This window comes from Tamandua tetradactyla, chromosome 7 (assembly GCF_023851605.1).
Source record: "Tamandua tetradactyla isolate mTamTet1 chromosome 7, mTamTet1.pri, whole genome shotgun sequence".
In the NCBI taxonomy this organism is placed as follows: Eukaryota; Metazoa; Chordata; class Mammalia; order Pilosa; family Myrmecophagidae; genus Tamandua; species Tamandua tetradactyla.
Window position 1 is genome coordinate 25,022,549 of NC_135333.1, and position 21,740 is coordinate 25,044,288.

At 42.3% G+C, this 21,740-nt stretch overlaps 1 long non-coding RNA gene across 1 annotated transcript in view; it reads left to right on the forward strand.

Annotated features, from left to right (window-relative positions):
- The window catches only part of LOC143690899 (uncharacterized), a 59,944-nt gene extending 47,629 nt beyond the window's left edge, over positions 1-12,315 (forward strand). The window contains exons 2-3 of the long non-coding RNA XR_013179254.1: positions 11,731-11,889; positions 12,215-12,315. This is a non-coding gene — a long non-coding RNA (uncharacterized LOC143690899). The remainder of the gene's footprint in view (positions 1-11,730; positions 11,890-12,214) is intronic.
- Positions 12,316-21,740: the final 9,425 nt, after the last annotated feature.

A 21,740-nucleotide genomic window follows, 5' to 3' on the forward strand; every position in this document is an offset into this window, starting at 1 on the left:
TACATTACATATGATATATATAATAAAAATATTATATATGTATATATGCATACTCTTTTAACTTACAATTTCCATTTCCTGGAATTCTATCCCAAAGAAATAATCTGAATTACAGAGAAAGCCTCATGCACAAATATTTTTATTACAGTGTTATTAATGCTACCAAAATCCTGGAAAGTATCTTAACATTCAACCACATGACAACAATAAATAAATTATAGCACAGTCACTCAATGAAATCTTTTGTGGCCATTGAAAAGGTTTAAAACTTAAGATTTTTTAGTAACAGTAAAAATTTCAAGTTGTAATGTTAAAGAAAATCATGACACAAAATTCTATGTACAGAATTACTACAATCATGTAAAAGATAAAATAACAAAACTTTCAAAAGAAAATAAAAGGTTAACAGTGATTTTATTTTGGTTATACAGTTACATACCTTCGTTTTTCTTCTTTCCATTTGTCTATATTTTCCAGGTGTTCAGAATACACATTTATTGCATTTATGAACAGAAAAAATAAGCTTAAAAAATAAATTATCCATTTGAAATGCTCACCTTCCATGCTGGAGACCCAGGTTCAATTCCCCGCCCAAGCACCCAAATAAATAAATAAATAAACCGTTTGAGGTCAAAATATTCTGAGAAAAATTATTATTTAAACCATAAAATTGGGTCCCTCTTCTATCAGTTTTTATTTTCATTGACTTCAAATTTACTAAAGGTGAAAAGCACAGATCTTAAATATACAATTCTCTGAGTTTTAATACATTTATACTCAGTGTCATCACATATTAATTTTACCTGTTCCTGGACTTCGTATAATTTAATCACATACTATGTATTCTTTTGTGAATGGCTTCTTTTCTTCAACAGAATAGTTTGAGATTCATCCATGTTATACTCATATCAGTAGCATTATGTTTTTTTACCATGGAGAAGCATTCCACTGGGTGAATAAACTACTACTTGCTTTTCCACTCTCCTGTTGATGGACATTTGTGATGTTTCTAGTTTGATGGTACTATGACTAGAACTGCCGTAAATAGGTTTTAAGTATTTTTGTGGAAATAGACGATAGATAAATAAATAAACAATAGACAGATGACAGATTAGACAGACAGACAGATAGATAGATAGGTAGGTAGATAGATAGAAAGTAGATAAGTAGCTCTTTCCCTTGGGAAAATACCTAAGAATTAATTTGTTGGGTCTTCAAATAGGTATAAATTTAATTCATAAGAAACTGTCAAAAGTTTCTCATAGTTGTGCTATTTTGAACTATCTTGCACACTCAATTTGAAAGTTCCAGTTCCATATCTCTGCCAATATTTGATGGTATTGGAGTTTTTAATCTTAGCTATGCTAGTGGTTGTAAAATTGTACCTACCGTTGTTTTACTTTAACTAATATTGTTGAGCAACTTTGATGGATTTGCTGGCCATTAATATATCTTCTTTTGTGAAGTGTCTGCTCAAGTCTTTGGCCCATTTTTAAAAGGCAGGTCGTTTTTCTTTTTATTGATTTGTAGGGGTTCTTTATACATTCTAGATACAATTCCTTGTCAGATATACGTATCGTGAATACTTTCTCTCAGTCTGGAATTTGCCTTTTCATTTCCTTCATGAACAGAAGTTTGGCAGAATAAAAGAATTCTTGTAAATGTTGAGTGCTTATTTGAGATCAAAATATTCCAGTGAGAAAAATTACTATTGATGCCATAGGATGAGACTGTGCACACATTTTTTATTTATGATTATTTTAATATTATATACACATATATGTATATATACACATATGTAAATATTTACACACATATATGAAATATCATATTTCTGCAGATGTTTTGATAAATAGAAGATTTTAAATTTTGAGAAGTCCAGTTATCAAATTTTTCTTATATAGTTTGTACTTTCTGTGCTCGCTCTTAAAAATCTTTACTAACTCCAAGATCACAAAAATATTCTTTAATATTTACTTATAGATGCTCTATAGTTTCAGCTTTTATGCTAGGGGTCTGTGATCCATCTAAAGGTGATTTTTGAGTGAGGCATGAGAAAGAGTATGAGGTTATTCCCACCCCATTGATTTAGCCATTTTGCTAGCACCATTTAATGTTTTGAATTTCTTTGTTGCTTTTGTTGACATCAATGGATTATACATGTATGGGTCTATATCTGACACTTTATTATGCTCCATTGATCTATTTGTCTATCTTTATAGTGTCTTGATTTTTGTGACTTTAAAGAAAGTCTTAAAATCAGGTAGTGAATCCTCCATCTTAGATATTCTTTCTCAAGATTATTTTGGCTATTCTGTGCACTATTTCCATATATATATTTTAGAATCGACTTGTACGAAAATGTCTGTGTTATATTATTTGGGATTACATAGAAGCTTTAGTTCAATTTTGGTAGAATGGATATATTAATAATGTTGAATTTTCCATTTTGTGAACATGATAAAAATCTTCATTTATTAACTCTCATTTAGTTTCTCTCAGAAATGTTTTTTGTGACTTTCAGTATACAGTTTCTTGAATATATCTTGTTAAATTTATTCCTGAACTGTTTAATTTTTATGGGATTTTAATGATGTTTTCTAAATTTCATTTTCCAACTATTTACTGCTAATATAATATACTGGCCAATTATTCCATAATCTGCTAAATTCAATTATTCTTTCTAAGTAGTTGCTTATACATTCCTTCAGATTTTCATTTAAAACAATCATACCGTCTGCAAATAGAGACAGCTTTACTTTTTTCTTTACCCTCTTAATGTTGTTTACTTCTTTTACTTCATTTATTAAACTGGCTAGGACAGCCAGTACTGAATAGAGATGATAAAAGCAGATACCTTATCCCATCCCCAATTTTAGGGGGGAAATAATCAATATCCCACCATTAATATAATGATAGCTATAGAATTTTTGTAAATGTACTTTATCAAATTAAGAAAGTTCCTTTGTATTCTTAGTTAGTTGAGAGTTTTTATCATGAATAGATGTTAAAATTGTCAAGTCATCTTCCAAATCTATTGAGAAGATCATATGCCTTTTAAAATCATTTATTCACTTAATATAGTGAAAACCATGGACTGATTTTCTAATGTTAAACTAAACTTGTATGCCTGGGATAAACCTTACTCAGTCATAGTGAATTATCCTTTTATATGCATTTATATAAATACTATATAGTCAATCTGATAATATTTTGCTGAGCAGTTTTGTGTCCATATTTATGAGAAATATTGGTTTGTAATTTTTTACAGTAATATTTTCTTTCAGTTTTGGCATCAGGGTAATGTTGATCTCACGAAACATGTTGGGAAATGTCCCCTTCTTTTCTATTTTCTGAGTTAATGTAATACTGGCAAGTGATAGAAAGCACCACAGTGTTGTCATTGGATGTCAGTTTCTCCTCAGGAAGGGGTGTGGCCTTGTAAAAGGAGGTTTCTTGGGCTGAGGACAAGTCACACAGAAAGACTTAGCTGATAAATGTTAACCTCTAATGATCCTAAAGCTAGGGGAATGCATGTTTCAGTCCTGGAGGGGGGGAGATCAGGTAGCACCCCATGGCATCTACTACACGCCACTGAAACATACTGGGTTTTGGAAGCAGTTCTTCCAGGATTCTGTTGGGACTCTTACCTCAAATGGCAGTGAGAAGAACTCCACTCCTGCATTATATTTTTTCAAGGCTGTAAGTGATGCAAATTATCTTTCTTATGCACTATCCATTCTAGATTCCCTCACCGTTAGCTAGGAACTCTGCTGTTCTAGGTGGCTAACCTGGTAGAGTGACTCAGACTCTCATTCCTAAGGGGCTTGAGTCACAGTTTATTTATTCTCAGGCCATAGCTTCTGCACTTGCCTGTTTACCATCAAAATTAGGAGAGAGAGTACCAAGGGATACTCAGCTGTATCACTTGGGTGCAAACATATCACCTGACCCCTTGTATAAAACAGTACCCCTAGCTCTTCCTGATGTTTAGGGTCAATTATTCCTGCCAAGATGGAGACGCCTATACTGGCCTGCTAGTCTCTCCACCTTAGGAGTCCACAGTGATGCGGTGTTAACTAGATTAAGGTCCCCTTTAGGATTCTTGCTGTATCCTCTGTTTGAAGCATCCCTTCTCTTGGAAATAGGACATTTAAACCAGTACAGCCTAGAGTTGCAGACACAGGATACACAAACTCCTCAAGTGTTTCACTGTGGGTGATGGTAAGCAAGTCCATTCCTTCAAAGCCAAACTTATTCTGATGGCAGGACAAGGCAGGGATGAGAGGGGTTATAGTGAAGACGTCCATGGGAAAAAACAGATAGGAAGATGCTTTGGGATAGAATTCAACAGGTCAGTTGGTGCACAGCCCTGTGCTGACTCACTGCTGGTACTAGAGGGCAGGAATGACCAAAAGGAACAGAAAAACATAACAAAAAGCAAATTAATAAGCACTTTATGAGGCAACTTTGCAAGCTCCTTGGAGGCTTGTAGCATAAAGGAAGACTTTACTGGGAAGGAAAAGAAAAAAAAGGTGAGACTTAGACTTGTTGATGGAGCCAGAGGGCAGAAGGAAGGTACAAATCAAAGGGAGGGAATTTTCTATCAAAAGAGGAAAAGCTCTGTAAGAACAGGTTGCCCCACAGTGGAACCAGCTACTTTGTGAAAAGATAAGCAACTGATCAGCTTGACCAGGAGTCTAGATACCTCTACTCAGGTATTTCACTGACACCCCAGATTCATTTTCTCCCTCATCTTCAGATGAGTTTATGGTCCTGGGTTCCTCACTTTCTGGAACTGTACCACTATCCATTCACTATCCATCTATTCACTTAGGCCCAAAAACTGAGTCTCATAATTTGCGCCTTCTTAATCCTCACTAGTGTCAACCATTCATTCACTCACCAGGTCTTGCTGATTCTGTGTCCCCAAATATCTTTAATCATCAGCCTTTCTTTTCCATCACTTCTACCAAAGTCTGGGTTCAGATGATGCTAAATATCCCTCCCTGGCCTCTTGCAACCTCCTTGGCTTTCTTGTCTCCAGTCTCTCCTATTCAATCCACTCTCCGAAAAGCAGCCAGAATGAACTTTTAAACTATGACCCTGTGCAGATCAAAGCCCCTCATTGGCTTCCCAAAACTTTCAGGATAAAGGATGCAGTCCTAATAGAAAGACTTTACACAAGTTAGTCATTGCAGTTCTCTTCAATGCTTTCCCTGCTACCCTGCAAGGCCATGCAGGATCCTTTCCAATGAGTCATGCCATTCCAAAGCTCCATGTTGTTTATTGACTTTCCTCGCTGCCTGCAATACTCTTTCACTGCTTGGCTAATACCTAGGAAGACAATGACAGTAAATGACAGCACAGCCTTCCGAAGCAGTTCATAACCTGGTGCTGCCACTTATTGGCTTAATAGATGTCAGACTTGGGGCAGCTTACTCAACCCCTATGCTTTGGTTTCCTTGTAACTTTATTCAACTGATTTGAGGATAGAATGAGATGTTGTTGGAACACACTTGGCCCAATGCCTGGTACAATGTGTACGATACATACTAACTGCTATTATTATTCATTATCATCATTCATTCTTTTCTATATACATTAGGGTATTGGGGAGATCTAATGGAAGCGTTTTTGAAACAGCAAATGATTATACAAATAATAGTTTGTTAGTGGTGGTGTCCTTACAAAATTATTAGGACGCTGGATTGTTCACCTTGTTTTCAACCACTACTTAGAGCTATTACTATCAGAAACTCTGTGGAATTGAGTATCTTGCAGTGCCCTCAGTCAAGGGCCCATAACACTTAATCCCACACCTCTCAGATTTAATCGTCTTCTCCAGAGCCATAAAGTATCTTGGAATGTTTTCAGTTCATTGGTACACCTTAGAAAAATTGAGAAGGTTGTGAGATTTGTCTCTGGACCTTGTGTCTCTTTCCAAATCCATCTTCTAATTTCTGACCCTTATACACACCTCACCCCCAAGATCAGACGTCTTGAAAGGACCTTGTCTTGGAAGCTCAAAAAAAAAGCCTTGAATCCTATGAGATGAGGAACTCAAGTCCAAGAGAGAATGTCTGAAAAGGAAGCCAGGCCAGAACACATAGCACCTCAACACAATCACACCTATTAAAACAATTTTGCTGAACCAAATTACATACTTATAAGTATAATGTATAAAGCTTTGAAAAATCCTCCTGCCTTGTCTTCATGATCCAATAAGGGGACTCTAAAGGTGGAATCTGGGACACCACGATAGGTGAGATATTTCTTTTGTAAGATGTGGTCATGCAAAAAGCCTTTAAATCCCGCTCTAAAAAACTGTTAGCTGCTTTGAACTAAATAAAAGGGGTTTTACAAGTGCCTGTCCAGTCCCAAACTCAGGCCAACAGCCACCTCCACCCCAGCACCCTGGTGCTGGACACAGCTGGTCAGGGGAGGTGAGCCTGAAGGTTAAGTTCGTGGACCTTGCAACCGGCTTGCTTGGGTTCCAACACCAGCTCTGCTACTTAATATCTACAAAGTCTCGGAAAGTTCCTCATCTGTCTTAGGGTTTTTGTGAGAATAAAGGGAGTTAATATACATAAAGGATCTAGAATAGTGCCTGGCACATGACGAGCAATCTGTGTTAGCAGTTCTGATTATCCTGATTGCTTTTTACACAGTGCATGTTTTCCGTTGCCAGAAAATATGTCAGCGTTGTTAGCTTTAGTTTGGGAGGCAATGTGGCAGGGATTGCAGTATTTAAATGAGAGCAGGCTTTGGAATGTATCTGACTTTGAGATCCAACTCTGCTTCTTACAGTGAGTAATCTCAAGACCAGAGATTCTTCATTTGCAAAGTAGGGATCCTAATTCCTGTCTTATCTACTTCACAGGTCTTTGAGTAGATCACAATATAATGCACTAAATTGCTTTCCAAAATATTTATGTTTTAAATTAAAACACAGTAAAATTGACCTTTTAGGAATACGTCTTATGAATTTTTAACACATTCATGTAGCTACCACTACAACCAGAATACAGAACAGTTCCACCGTCCCAACATAAAATTGCTATTTAATCGTTAAAGTTCTCTGAATATGTTAAAGGCATTGGGCTGTTATTGTTGTTTTGTATGCTGTGTGGTGAGGGTCACATTTCGTTCTTTCTCCAGGTGACTATCCCATTATTGCAGCACCATTTTTTTGAATTTTTTTGGTGGGGGGCGGTGAAGTGCACATGCCGGGAAGCAAACCTGGGTCTCCTGTATGGCAGGTGAGAATTTTGCCACTAAACTACCCTTGCACCCCAAGACATAGTGTTTCATAGGCTGAAACCTGGATCTCCCACAATGCTACATTCAAAGCCTGGCACATTTCTTAGAACATAAAAGAAGATGGAATCTAATGCTTGAAATTCCTGCGTATCAGCTGCCTTTGCACTGGCTATTCCCTTGCCTGGAACATTCTTTCTGCAGATATCCATATGGATAATTCCTTCACCTACTTCAGCTCAAATGTCACCTGCTCAGTGACTCTTTTCCTGACCACCCTGCTAAAATGCCACCATCTGGTATTTCATATTCCCTTTATCTTCTTTCTGAGCATGCATTGCCTTCTAGAAACTGTATAATTTAGTTATTTTGTATTATAGGTTCTTGGCTCCCCCTGATAGAGAGTAAGTTCCTGAGAGCAGAGCTAATTGTGTGATTGGTTTTCAGATATATCCCAAGAACCCAGAACAGTGCCTAGCACATTGTATGGGTTAAATAAACTCATTGAGTAAACCTGTTTAAAATAACAGAAATATAGTTAAACTCTCCTCACTTTGTGTTTGTCATAGAGGAAAGCAATTATCACAAACAATCTGACACATAAGCCTAAGGTGAACAAAAATCAGAATAATGAGAAATAGCTGACTTTAATTTTTAGTGAGCTCCTACCTCATGTAATCAAACAGAGACTCATAAATTCTTTCTCACTCCATCTTCCTCTCAATGAGCACTGAGAGTTTTCTCCCTTACTCCTTTAAGACCCAGTGTCTGAGTAATTAACTGCTGAAACCCCTTCTGCACTAGCAGAAAGTTTAAAAATTCATGGAGGCAACAGGGCCTGGGCTTCATCAATATATTAATGAGCACAGGCAGTACGGGTGTCCTGAGTGAGGCTGAGAACCCATAGACTGTGTCGTTCAAGTTGCAAAGCTAAGAGATGTTTAACTTCCTGAAAAAAGATCAAACATGCATCTGCTGGGAAGCGCACTCCATTTTCACATCACAGACTGGCTCTCCCTGGCCCTTCATCCTCAGAGCTCTTTCCCCACCACATCTGCATGAAAGCTCGCACCGACTTTGATAAGTTCAGATCCACTCACACGGTCTTGATCTCTTGTAAGCGGCTTCACTCTTGTTCTTATGAATGGGACCCCATGAGTCCCCAGACAAGGATTTGGGCTTCAGAGCCCAATTAGGCAGGTGAGTTTTCTGCACCAACCATTCCCTCCCCTTGCTGGAGAACACTCCAGAGTGTCAGAAAATTTTATAAGAGAGGATGTCAAGAGAGGTGAGAGTCTTTCACATATTTGAAACCATCCCCCAATCCTAACTATATTCAAAAAGAGAAAAGCCAAAAGAGGGTCGCAAAAAATGCTCACATAAATAAACATATGTTTATAGTAAATTAAAGCTCTTAACTCCCTAAAATTACAAGGCAACTATGACTGTCCTAGCAACAAAAAAGCTACAAGTTTTATTTAAAAAATAATTTATAGGTTCCTATAAGCAGCATGAGCCAGGATTAGGACACAACCTTTGCGTGATCAGACAATCACTTTGGCTTGCCTCTGACAGTGTCAAGACTTTCATTTGAAGGTCACGTCAAAAATCCACATGGAGGTTGCAGTGGTTGGAGCTGTATGCATCCCAGAAAAAAATGTTCTTAAACTTAATCCACTCCTGTGGGTATGAACACACTGTAGTAGGACTTTCTGATGAGGTTACTCTAGTTAAGGAATAGCGCATAATCCTATTACTGGAGTCCTTTATAAGTAGAATAAAATTCAAACAGACAGAGAGAGAGGGAGAGAGAGAAAGCCACAGAGGCAAGAAGCTGAAATTCAGTGGAACCTGGAAGAGAATTGAGAGGCCGCCACGCGCACTGTCATATGACAGGGGCCCCAGGACCAAGGATCACCAGCAGCCAGGCCCAGTTTTTGGGAGAAAGTATCACATTGATTTGGACTTTTTTCCAGTCTCAAAACCAATGAACTAATAAATTCCCATTGTTTATGCCAATCCATGGCATGGTATTTGTTTGAGCAGCCTAATGAAACTATAACAAAGGCCTTTGAGAACCTGAGGTCTGGAGTTAAATGGTGTGCTGGTTTGAAACTGTTACGTACCCCAAAAGAGCCATGTCCTTTTAATCCTAACTCAGTATTGCAGGGTAAGACCTCCCTCTTGATTAGATTGTTTCCATGGAGATGTGACCCACCCAATTGTGGGCATGATCTTTTGATTAGATGGAGATGTGACCCTGCCATTCAAGGGGGTCTTAATTAGTTTACCAGAACCCTTAAAAGAGCCGACACAGAGAACAGATAGTTCATATGCTTGCATACAGACAGAAGAAGCTCAACAAGGACAGGAGGTCACTGGAACCAGGAGCTGAAGGCAATGAAACCCAGGAGCAAAGGGCCAGCAGATGTAGCCATGTGCTTTCCCATGTGACAGAGTAACTCTGGATGTTGCCTTTCCTCTGAGAAGATATCCTCTTACTGTTGTCTTAATTTGGACATTTCCATGCCTTAGAAGTATAACTCATAACTTACAAATTAATCCCATTATAAAAGCCAATCAAATTCTGGTATATTGCATTCTGGTAGCATTAGCAAACTAAAACAAATGGTCATTTTGGGCTTCTCTGTTGCTCTCGCATGACAGGCCTTTCAAAATAAATTAATGTTATATTCATCAATGTTAATTTATTATAAAATACACCATATGTTTATTCATATGCATCCCACTCTTTCTGGGACTTTTCATTCCACACTTGGGCCATAAAGGTGCCCATCTTGGTGATCATCTGAAATGCTGCCCTCCTTTCCCCCATGGCTTCTACCACCTCGCCCCAAAACCCCTTCATTTCCTCCTCCACTACCACTCTGCATAGGAATCAGTCTCAACCCCCCAGATACCATTTCACTGGTAGCCCTCTCTGCTTCCTCTACAGTGCTCCACAGATTCTGTTTCCTAAATGTTTCTTGAATCCAGTTCCATCTCTCTCCACCCCTCACTGGCCAGGCTAGTTTGGGTCATTCTCATCTCTCGCCCATGTAACTGCAACAGCCTGCAGGCCTCAGCTTCCCCCTCCAATCCCTTCTCCAACTGCAGCCAACTGACTTCTCAAGCATTTAGACTAGGTATAATCACATCACTTCCTGCAGAAGACTTTTCAGTGGATATCTATGGCCTCCAAGCTAAGGTCCTTCATGGGCAAGCTTGAAATGCCAGACCTCTCTGGGAACAGATCATTCCTACTTCCATTCCATCCTCACCTCCCTTTTTCTGGCTATATCTTACATATATTTTGATGTATCCTCCAATACAAATTTCCAGGCTTTTACCTTCAGAGCCTGATTCTGGAGGCTTAAAGAAGGGCCTTTTAACAAGCTCTCCAAATGATCCAAATGATTCTCTGCAGTTGATCCAAACACCATCCATTGAGAAGCAGTTCTTCAGGTCCAGAGTATGCAAAAGAGGAAGCTTATCCTCTGGGGATTCCTAAGATGACACCCCGGAGTGAGGAAGAACATGTCAGAACTTTATTTCAATTTTTTATCTCACCCTTAAATTTCTTTTTTGTGTGTACATTTTATAAGAAACTGCCAGACTATCTTCCAAAGTGGCTGTCCTATTTTGAATTCTCATTAGCAGAGAATGAGAATTCCTATTGTTTCACATCCTCACCAGCATTTGGTATTGTCAGTGTTTTGGATTTTAGCCATTCTAACAGGGGTATAGTGTATCACATTGTTGCTTTAAATTGCAATTCCTTAATGACATATGGTGTTGGGCAGCTTTTCATATGCTTATTTGTCATCTGTATATCTTCTTTGCTGAGGAGTCTACTCAGATCTTTTTTTATTGAGATGGGTGTTTTCTTTTAGTTGAGTTTTAAGAGCTCTTTGTATATTTTGTACACGAGTCCTTTGTCAGATATGTGTTTTGTAAATATTTTTTCTCTGGCTGTGACTTGTCTTTTCATTCTCCTAATGTGTGTACAATTTATAGACCTATCAGTAAGGAATTATTAACCCTACTATCATGGTCCGGTTCATGTGTCAATTTGGCCAAGTGGTGGTACCTGTTTGGTTGGGCAAGTGCTGGCCTGTCTTTTGCAATGAGGATGTTTTATATAATTAAATCATGATCATGTCAGCTGATTCCATTTGTAATCAGTGTCTTCTGCAATGAGTGATGCTTAATCTAATCACTGGAAGCCTTTTAAGGAGGATTCAGGAGAGACAGACTCTTCCTGTTTTGGCTGGCGAGACTCTCTTGTGGAGTTCTTCCAGACCCTCCATCAGAATCATTGGCTTCACAGCCTGCCCTGTGAATTTTGGACTCTGTGTTTCCACAGTTACGTGAGACACTTTTATAAATTTTATATTTGCGAGTGTTTCCTGTTGATTCTGTTTCTCTAGAGAACCCTAACTAATACGCCCACTTATTCACCACTTCTAGGATCTACTGTTTGCAAAGTGACACAGTTTCTCCCACTGGAAGCTGAGTGACTCCTCTGCGCACCAACTCTGGGCCCAGCCATGTGATTTTTCTGGTTAAAGGAATGGGAACAGAACTGGCAATACACCAGTTCTGAGACTCTGGCTTAAGAAACATCAGGTATTTCTACTTGCCCTTTTGAACTTCTGCCACAAAAATATGTCCTGGCTGGCCAGCAGGTCCAAAGAGGACAAATACATGTTGAGAAGACCTGGACTCAAGAGGCACCTTAAAGCCACCCAGATAAGCCCAGCCAAGATTAGTGAACTCCCAGCCAATGTGAAGACACATGAGCAAAACAAATATTTACCAGCAGAGATGAATGAGAATTTGCAATCCTTTGTTACAGAAGTGGCTGCTAATAGTGATCAATAAATTTGGGGATGATGGTTTAGATTTCAGGCTCACTGAGGATATGACCTATGTTTCAACTCTATATCCACAGCACCTTGTAGACCTTCAGTAAATAACTGGATGAATAAATGAATGGATGATTGGAGGCTTTCTAATTCCTGAGAATTTTGAAGCCCTGATTGAAAAGATTGGTAAGTAACTTACTTTTCAGAACAACTGTAAGGGTTAGGAATTCTGGGGCTTCCTAAGTCATCTTTTCTCCAATCAGACTCAGAGCTTAGTGTCCAAGGTACCCCAAACCCTTGTAAATCCTGAAGTCAGAATACTCCCTATTGTCTCTAACGTAAAATCTCTGATTGGTCCAAGGGCTGACCTTGACATGGGCTCCTCTCTTTTCTTTGACTAGTTAGGTTCTCCATTAAACCAGCACCAAGAAATCTAACAAGTCCCCTCTTTGAATGTCAATCCTCTGGCGTCTTGGGACCTCTCCCCAAGGACTGGCCCCTGCTGACATCCTGTTAGATCTAGGAGAATCAACATCTTAACTCCTGGTCAAATACCTGAGACTCCCTGAGCTATGGTTGCTATGTCCTTGCTTCCTGGTTGAAAACCCAAGTATTGGCCGATTCCAGAAACAGGGCAGAGAAGGCTCTGCTCCTTTAATTCCTGCCAGAGAAAACCCAGCAAAACCTCTCTGTACCGATTTTATGGGAAAAAATAGTACATAAGGGAAAATCTGAGTCTTTGGATATATGAATGTGTCTTATTGTGTTATGCAAATGTCAATACTCCTGGAGAAGCATCTTTCTGGAGGCTCTTCTGCCCAGATCTCACTCTTTAGCAAAAGACCAGCAAACAGAACACGTGGATTATCTCTAAAGGAATTCAAGAAGCATGAGGTTTGGGTGTGCCACTGGGGCGTAGAGGAAACGTACGGTCTCACAGTTCTAGACTCTGCCAGAAGGCTATTTCTCCTGAAATCTTCAGGGTCCTAGTGGTTGCTTGTGGCATAACTCAATCTTTGGTTCCATCGCATGGCCCTCTTCTCTCTCCTGCCTCCTACAGACTGTGTCCAAATTTCATGCCCTTGTGAGGACACCAGTCACATTGGATTAAGACCCCCCAGTGTAGTTTTGCCTCATGGCTAATAACTTCTTCAAAGATCCTGTTTCCAAATAGGATTACATTCATGGGATGGGGGTTAGGACTTTTATCGTATCTTTGGAGGGGGGATACAAATCAATCCATAATATTCTCCCTTTCCTCCTTCTTGATTCTATACTTTTCATTCCTCTGTTGAATCAAAGCTTCTTTTTCAGGAACTGATTTTGAATCTGAAAGGGACTTGGGAGTTGATCCTATTTCTTACTCCACATAGGAACCCACTTTCATACAATTTCTAACTAATATAAAATCAATTTCTGTCATTTGCTGAGTGCCTAAGATGTACAGCTTTGCCATTTCCTTTAAAACAAATTTTAAAAAAGCCTTGAAGTGGTTAATTACTTACCCAAGATCAAATATCAGATCAGTGGAAGAAGCAGAATTCATAGCCACATATCCCACTGCCTAAGATCTGAAGCAGAATCTTAAGAGAAGATCTTGTTCAACTACCTCATTTTATGAATAAAGAGAAGTGAGTTTTATTTAACATCAGTGCATTTATCCTCATAACAATCTTTTGAGATATTTTTTGAGATATATGAGATAGAGTATATGAGATAATAAGTTATTATTAGCTTCATCTCCGTTTTATAGATGTGGAAAATGAGGGTAAGGGAAAATACATAACTTACCCAAGGCTGTGTATCTGGTAAAAGAATGGAGATGGGATTCAGACCCAAGCAGGTTGGGTTTTGGGTCCTGTTTCAATCAGTGCACTGTGTGGCCTCCCCAAGATGTAGATCAGATCAGAAGCAGATGGGACAGAAGCAGCAAGGGAAGCCACATCCCCGCTGCCTTATCTTCTCCAGGACTCTGACCCTAGTTTTAGTCAGCGCACACGGCAAATGGAAATCAGACTCCACATGGCGGAGGGAGCAGGCAACAGAATGGCCTCCAAATTTTCTCCAGATTTTCTTGCGTTTACCATAGCTCCTTCCTAATGGTAGTGGTGGTGGCAGTTGTGGTGGCTGGTAGCAGTGGTGGTGGCAGTGGAGGAAACTACCATCTATTTGCTGAGCCTCTGTTAGGAGCCAGAGACTGTGTGGATTGCCCAGAGATGATCCTTAATACTCACAAGAACCCCACCAAAGGCTATCACCCACATTTTATAGATGAGGAAATTGAAGTCCAGAAACTGTAGTTAATTTGCAGTGTAAATAATAATTACAGCTCTATCAAGCACTATTCAAAGCAGTGAGCACATATCCACTCATGCCATCCTTCCAACAGCCCCATGAGATAGGTGTGCCATTATTACCTCTACTTTACAGGTAAGAACCTGAGGCCCAATTACACTGCTGGTAAGAAATCCAGGCAACCTGGTCTTGCCATCATGCTCCTAGTATTCAACCTCAGGTCTGTCTGAGGCCAGGGCCTATGGATTGTCCATCATGCCATGGTATCTTGAGCCTCTGTGCACCAGGAGTCTGATTTCTTGGTGCCTTAGATTATACAGGGCTACTTAGAGCTCTCCACCCCCCATGCCCTGCTCACTCACACAACTGGTCCACATCCCAGTTCCTGCTACCTGGCCTGCCCTTGCCTATACCTTCCTCTTTTCTTCAGCTGGTTACTTCTGACTCAGCCTCACTCAGGCTTCCCTGGCTACGCCTCACCTACCCAATCTGGATGAAGTGAGCTTCTTTTTGTTCCTGGGGTGCCCTGTGCACACCCCATCCTGTGGGTCTGGGGAAACGTACCCATTCTGGCTTTGGGTGGGTTGTGATGGAGAGCAGCAGGCAGAGCTGGAAACTGGAGCCAAGGAGAGATATGTGCATTGCCAAGACCTGGAAAGTAGACGTGGTCATAGACTTCTGCTAGGTAAGAAGACACAAAGGGCCAAACAAGAAACCTCCTTCCTAGAGACAAAAGGATCCCATATCGGAAGGCTCACTCTGACATTCGACGGCTCTGATGAAGCAAAAAGGGACTGAAATGGGGGGAAATATGAGTCACCTGAACCCTGGAATGACACTATTAATAGCAGTGATGGAAAGGAGAGAGAAGAGAAGGAGAGAGAGAGAGAGAGGGAGGGAAGGAGAGAAGGAGAAAGGGAAGGAGGGAGGGTCAAGGGAGGAAGGGAGAAGTGGCAGAGAAAGGGACCGAGGGAAAGAGAGAAGGAGGGAAGGAGGGAGGAGAAAGAGAGAGGGTGGGAGAGGGAAAGAGGATGAAAGAGACAGGGAGGGAGGGAGAGAGAGTGAGGGAGGGGAAGGGAGTGAAGTAGGTGGGAGGGAGGGACCGCACATCCCTGCCGAGGACTGTGACTATTGCTGCCTCAATCACAGCCTTCAGTTGCCTGGGCCCCCTGCCTAAGCTTGGACAGGGTAGACAGCCAGACTGGCACTATTTCAGGTGGCCAGGTGCTGCCCTAATGAGGAATTTAGCAAGTTCATTCTGACAATCAGAGAAGGCATAGCTAATAGGCATCTTAACCTTATCATGTCCAAAATAGAACTGATTTCCTGCAATTTTCCCCACCCCAACTGCTCTTTTCCCATCTTCCCCATCTCAGTAAATAAACCCACTCAGTTGTTTAAGCTAGGAATGTGGAGATCTTCTACGGTTCCTGCCTTTCTGTCGCCTCCCACGCGTTTTATCTCCAAAACAGCTTGTGAATCCATCTACTGCTACCAAATCTGAATCCATCTATTTGTTCCAAATCTGTGGTTACCACTGTGTTCAGAGCCATCACCATTTCTCAACCTGGATGAACGTAGATGCGCCTCTGTGGTCTCAGCACTTCTCTGGGGCTGTCCTCAGACCTAGGATAACACTTTACGCAGCATCTGCTCCCTTCTGACCCTGCAAAGGTTCCCATTGCCCTTTGAACACAATTCAAACTCCTTTCACTGCCTGTACAGGTCTGGACCCTCTTCTCCTACATCCAAATTGGTCTTTCTCTTTCTCAAACAAGCCAACCACCTTCCTCTAGAGGAGCCCCCTCCTCCACTGCCCTCGAGCCTTCCTGTTTGCTGTTCCTTCTGCCTGGAACGACTTTTCTGTGCTCTTCCCAAGCTGTGTCCTGGCCATTCAGGTCCCATCTCCAAGGTTACTTCTGTTCAATGTTGTCCCAGTGCCCCAACCACAAGCTTCCTTCATGATCCTGCGGCATTTTCTTTACAGTAGTTCTGGCTCTGGAATGGCTTTATTTCTGGTGCCCCATGAACAGATGAGCTCCGTGATGGGCGAGACCTTGCTTGTCTTGCTCAGTCCTTGTCTCACATAAGATCAGCCACAGTGGGACTTGGGGTGCATCCTGTGGCCCCAGGAGTGCGTGGTTCTGCCCTAGCAGAAACGCAGGTCCTGGTGGGGATGGACCTGGAAGACCTGTAAGAGGGGCACCTGTGGAACAACACAGACCTGCTCCCACTGCCATGATGGGGAGACCAGGCACAGACAAGAAAGGGGCTCATCCAAGTTCACTCAGACAATTAGTGACAAGGCCAGGGCCAGGACACAGGTCTCCAGAGCCTGCAGCCAGTGTTTTTCATGCCTCCAAAATAATCACAATTACATTGTGAGAATCTCAAACTATCAGTTCACACTTGCTAGTCATTCATGCACCCTCTCTAGACAGGGAGCACTTTTCTCTTAAATAATAAAATAATAACAGCTGCCCAAGCTAACTGCTTTCTCAGGCCCTGAGCTAATTGCATGCATTATCTCATGAACCTTCACAAAACCATGTGAAGTAGGGATTATTGCTAATCCTGTTTACAGATGAGGAAGCTGAAGCTCAGGGGTTCAGCAACTTGTATGTACCTGGTAAGTGATAAAACCAACTCTCCCACTTCAGCCTACTCTATCTCCAGATGCAGCCCTTCACCACTGTGGAACTGCAGGCCCCTGTGTTTAGGATATGCCATGCCTACTGCCTCTCCTCTTCTAGTGTCTCCTGGCTGTATCACGATGGTAGTCTTCGTAGCCTGGTGCCTACTAGGCAGCATGTCCTGGCAGTCTCTGCAGTCCCCTTCACCTTGCAGAGCCTGAGACTGGGCACTGGCTCAGAAAGTTCTGGGAACAGCAGGCTCAGCTGCAACCAAGGGATACTCTCTTGGCTTTTAGGCTGGGGAAGCTGGCAGCTTCCCTGCTGAAGCAAAGGAGCAGGGGTGGATAAGGCTGGCATGCATGTATTTGCTAAAGAGGTGAGGCACAGCCACCACTGGCTTGCTGTGTGCCCCTAACAGTAAAGATGATGACTGATGATGGTGATGATGGTGATGATGATAACAGCTGACATTTATAGAATGCTTCCCATGTGCTTGATACTGTTTTAAGCCCTATCAATGTATTGCATTTTAACAAAATCTTTTATATTACCCCCACTTTACATACAGAAAAAAAACTGGAAAACGGAAAAGTAGAGTAACTTGCTTAGTTACCATTCAGTGGTGGAATCAGGAATTGGCCCAGATGGTTTGGTCCCAGAGGCGGAACTTTTCACCCACCCTCTCTCTGCACCCTCCTCACCTCCACACTCCCTTGCCTTGGCATCTCAGCACTCCCTCACTTCCATACCCTCAGTACCCCTCACTTCTGTGCCTTCAGCACCCCTCATCTCCATACTCTCCTCATCCTCCTCACTTCCACATGCTCAGCAACTGTTACCTCCATACCATTTGCATCCCTTCACCTCTGCACCCTCAGCACCTCACCTCTGCACCCTCAGCACCCCTCACCTCCATACCCTCTCAGCACCCCCTCACTTCTGCATCCTCAGCACCCCTCACCTCCACACCCTCTCAGCACCCCCTCACTTCTGCACCATGTGCATTCCCTCTCCTCCGCAATCTCAGTAGCTTCTCACCTCCACACTCTGTACCCTTTTCACCTCTGCACCCTTAGCACCCCCTCACTTCTTCACGCTCAGTTCCCCACACCTCCTCACTATCAGTACCCCCTCACTTCCACACCTTCAGCAGCCCCTCATATCAAAACTCTGTACCCTCATCATCTCCACACCACCCTCACTCTCCTCCTCTCCACACTATTTGTAGCTCTCTAGGCAATTCATTCAATCTCCCCCTGTTCTTTGCAGTTAAGATGAGAAGTTCAGACCTGAAGAACTATTTGCCACTCACCTTTAAGGGCAAAACCAGACCCATAAAGGTAGTTTATTTCTCTGCCTTCCTTTACTCTGATTTCTAACAATACTTGTCAGACTCTATTAATAATGATAGCATTTTTTTTGCAGTCTTGCAAAATGCCTGGCACTGGGTTAAGCTCTTTTCCTGCACTATCTCCTGTACTCCTAGCAATCCCATGAAGAAGGTTCTATTATTCTTATTTTAGAGCTGATGTACTGGAGCCTCAGAGAGGTTAAGTAACTTGCCCAAGTAACCCAGGTAGGAAACAGCTGACTCTAACCATGCTGGTCTGACACCACAGTGTAGGTCCTTAACCACAGGTAATGATTGGCTTACCTGTTTCTCCTTTCCCTCTTCCCACTGCAACTGAGCTCCCAGAGGGCAGGAAAGGGGTTGCCTGTGTCGCTGTACCCTCAGTCACAGCAAGGCCTGAGAAAATGCTTGATGGATTGATACCAATTTAATAAATGAATGAGTAGATATAAGGAAGGAAGAAAGGAAGAAGGGACGAAAACAAAAGAGGATAAGAGAAAAAGAAAGAAGAAAATTAGGAAAGTAAGAAGGAAAAGAATGGAGAGAGTGAACAAAATAATTAAATTGAATAAAGAAAAAAGAATGAGCAAAAGAAACAATAAAAATGAACGGTTTGAGGGTGCACAGGTAGTTCAGTGGTTAGAATGCCCACCTTCCACGCAGGAGACCCAGGTTCGATTCCTGGACCATGCATCCCCCTTCCCAAAAAAAGAACAGTTTGAAAGAATACAGAACAATTTCAGCTCGCTCCCCTCCTGGGCAGTGGCCTGCTGCCTCCACAGTGTTCCCATCAAAGGCTGCTCCATGAGCTCAGGACAGGGCTGGGCTTTACTTAAGCAGCAGTTACGTGCCTTTAGGCCAAGCACCATGATACCTAGAGTTGATGACATGTGACACGCACAGAGGATTATCAGAGGGAAGCTGCATTTTTATATCCCTGCAGTGGAAGGACTTTTGCATTTCCCTGAAAGATACCCAACTGTGTTGGTTCCTCCCAGAGTGCTTTCCCCTGCAAATGAGGAAGGGATTTTTCACAGCCTAGCAAGGAGATCCCACTGCTGCAGCTGCCTCCTCCAGCCTCTGCAGAAAATAGCTGTTTCTGCTGCACTCACTGGTCAAACTGCTAAAGAAAGGCTGGATTTGCCTTTGAACCTGCCAAGGTGCCCTTTTACCTCCACTTATTGTTATTATTACTTAAATCACAGAAAGCTCTACTCACACCTTTTCCCAAAGGGTCTGGACTTGCCAGAATCTGTCTCACGTACAAGGAAACCGAGCTTTGGGGGCTTTTGAGATCTTCTAGGCCCACCTTGACCTTCTGAGGCCACAGAACATGGCATCGGGCCCACAGGTCTCCCTGCCCTCAGCCTGGCCCTGCACCTTTCCTTATTAGAGGGGCAGCCAGAAGCGGACGGAGGAACTCAGGAGCTCCGTGACCTGAAAACAGGCAGACAGACTGCTGACGTATTTATCACACAGAAAAGTTAAGTCAGGAATGCTGACAAGGAGTCTGTTCTCCCCCGCCCCCCCCCCCCCCCCAAACTGTGCTAGGGTTAGCTGAGGCATTGCCCCCTGAATCACTGGAGAGAGGAATGCTGAGCTGCAGGGGAAAGCCCTGAGCTGCCTCCCCACCCCAGGGCCCCGGGATTGTTCTGCAGAACCTACAGCTGCAGAGCAGAGTCCTGGCCAGGAGATCCTGCCTGGGAGCCTCCAGGCTTCGCTTCACAGGGTCCCTTCTCCATAAAACGACTGTGACTGCCCTTCAGAAGTGTCATCATCATTCCCATGCGCCATGAAGGAGCACTCACTGTGGCAGGCTCTGCCTAAGCATGTACTGAGCCTCTCAGCAATCCTGGGAGATGAACACCTTATCAACCCCATTTCCTGAGTAAGGAGATTGATACTAAAGAGGTGAGATAATGCATTCAAGGTCACACAGCCAGTATGGGGTGGAGCCGGAATTCAAATTTAGGCTCACCTAACTCCAAAGCCCATGCTCAAAGTTACTAGATCATGAGCCTCTCAGTAGATGTTTTAGCCTCTATACCTGCATATTTATCGTAACATTCCTAGGCCTCTTTTAGCACCTTATTGAAATGTCACTGCAACCCTCTCCCAATGCTCCTTCTCCCCTCCCCTACTTTAGTTTTCTCTGAAATACCCATTACCATCTAACATATTATATATTTTACATTTAGAGTTTATTGCTTTTGTGCACCCCCTAACCCACCCCCAATTTGAATGTGACCCAAATGAGGATAGCGATCTTTAATTTTTTTTCACTGTCATACTGCCAGCACCGACAGAGCAGGCTGGCACATAGTAGGCTCTCAGGAAGATACTTGTGAATCGAAGAACCGAGTGAACCCATCTCTTGCATTGTCAACGTTTCTCAGATGTCCCCAGGTTATAAACTTCTCTAGGACAGGGATCATATAAAATCCACCTCCATATAGCCCCATAACGACAAAAAAAAGGCATTTATTTGGGTGTGTGGATGAACAGAAGGAACACTGTGCTCCTCCCTTAATCTCTTTCAATCCCCTACTCAGACACGCAGCATTTCTTGCACTGAAACAACCTCATTACCGCTCTCCCAACATCCGATTTTGTTCCCTTCAAATCCATTTCCCTATCATAGACCACAAAAGACATTGTTTTAAAAACACAGTTCTGACCAAGACACTCCCCTGCTTAAATACCGCAGCTGCTCTGGGAGGTCCCAGCTATTCTGCAGCACCGGACACCCTTCCGACCCATCTTTGCTTCCTCTCCAGCTACATGTCTCACCATGGCACTCTTCATGAATGCTCCACCAACACTGAGCCGCCGACCCTTGTACATGCTGTTCCTGCATCCTGCAATGCCATTCTCTTTAATTCTCTTCTAAATTCTTTTAATTCTCTTTAAGCCCCTTTCCACCCCATTAGACTAATGAACTCCATCCATTTTTTCAAAACTCAGTTCAGGATTGCCTTGTTCAAGAAACCTCCCCAGAATGCCTTCTTTCTCTTTGCCAAAGAAATGTTCAGAACTGCCGTTGCCCTATCACCACACTGCTTAGGCACTGTCTGGAGGAAAATGCAGCTATCCAACACAGTAAAAGTAAAAGGACCCCGGGTCTGACACCTCCGCCTGAACCTTTTATACCAGAGAAAAGCCCTTTAGTCATTGCTTATTGATTCTTCCTTAGGAGACAATGCGAATATCATTGGTCATTTGCCTTCCCTGATTTTGTCTAAACAGAACAGGAAGAATTTTGCCAGAGGAAAGTACGCTGGCTGCTTGAATCAGTGGTAAGTGGGGGCAAGACAGAGAGAAGAACTCTAAAAA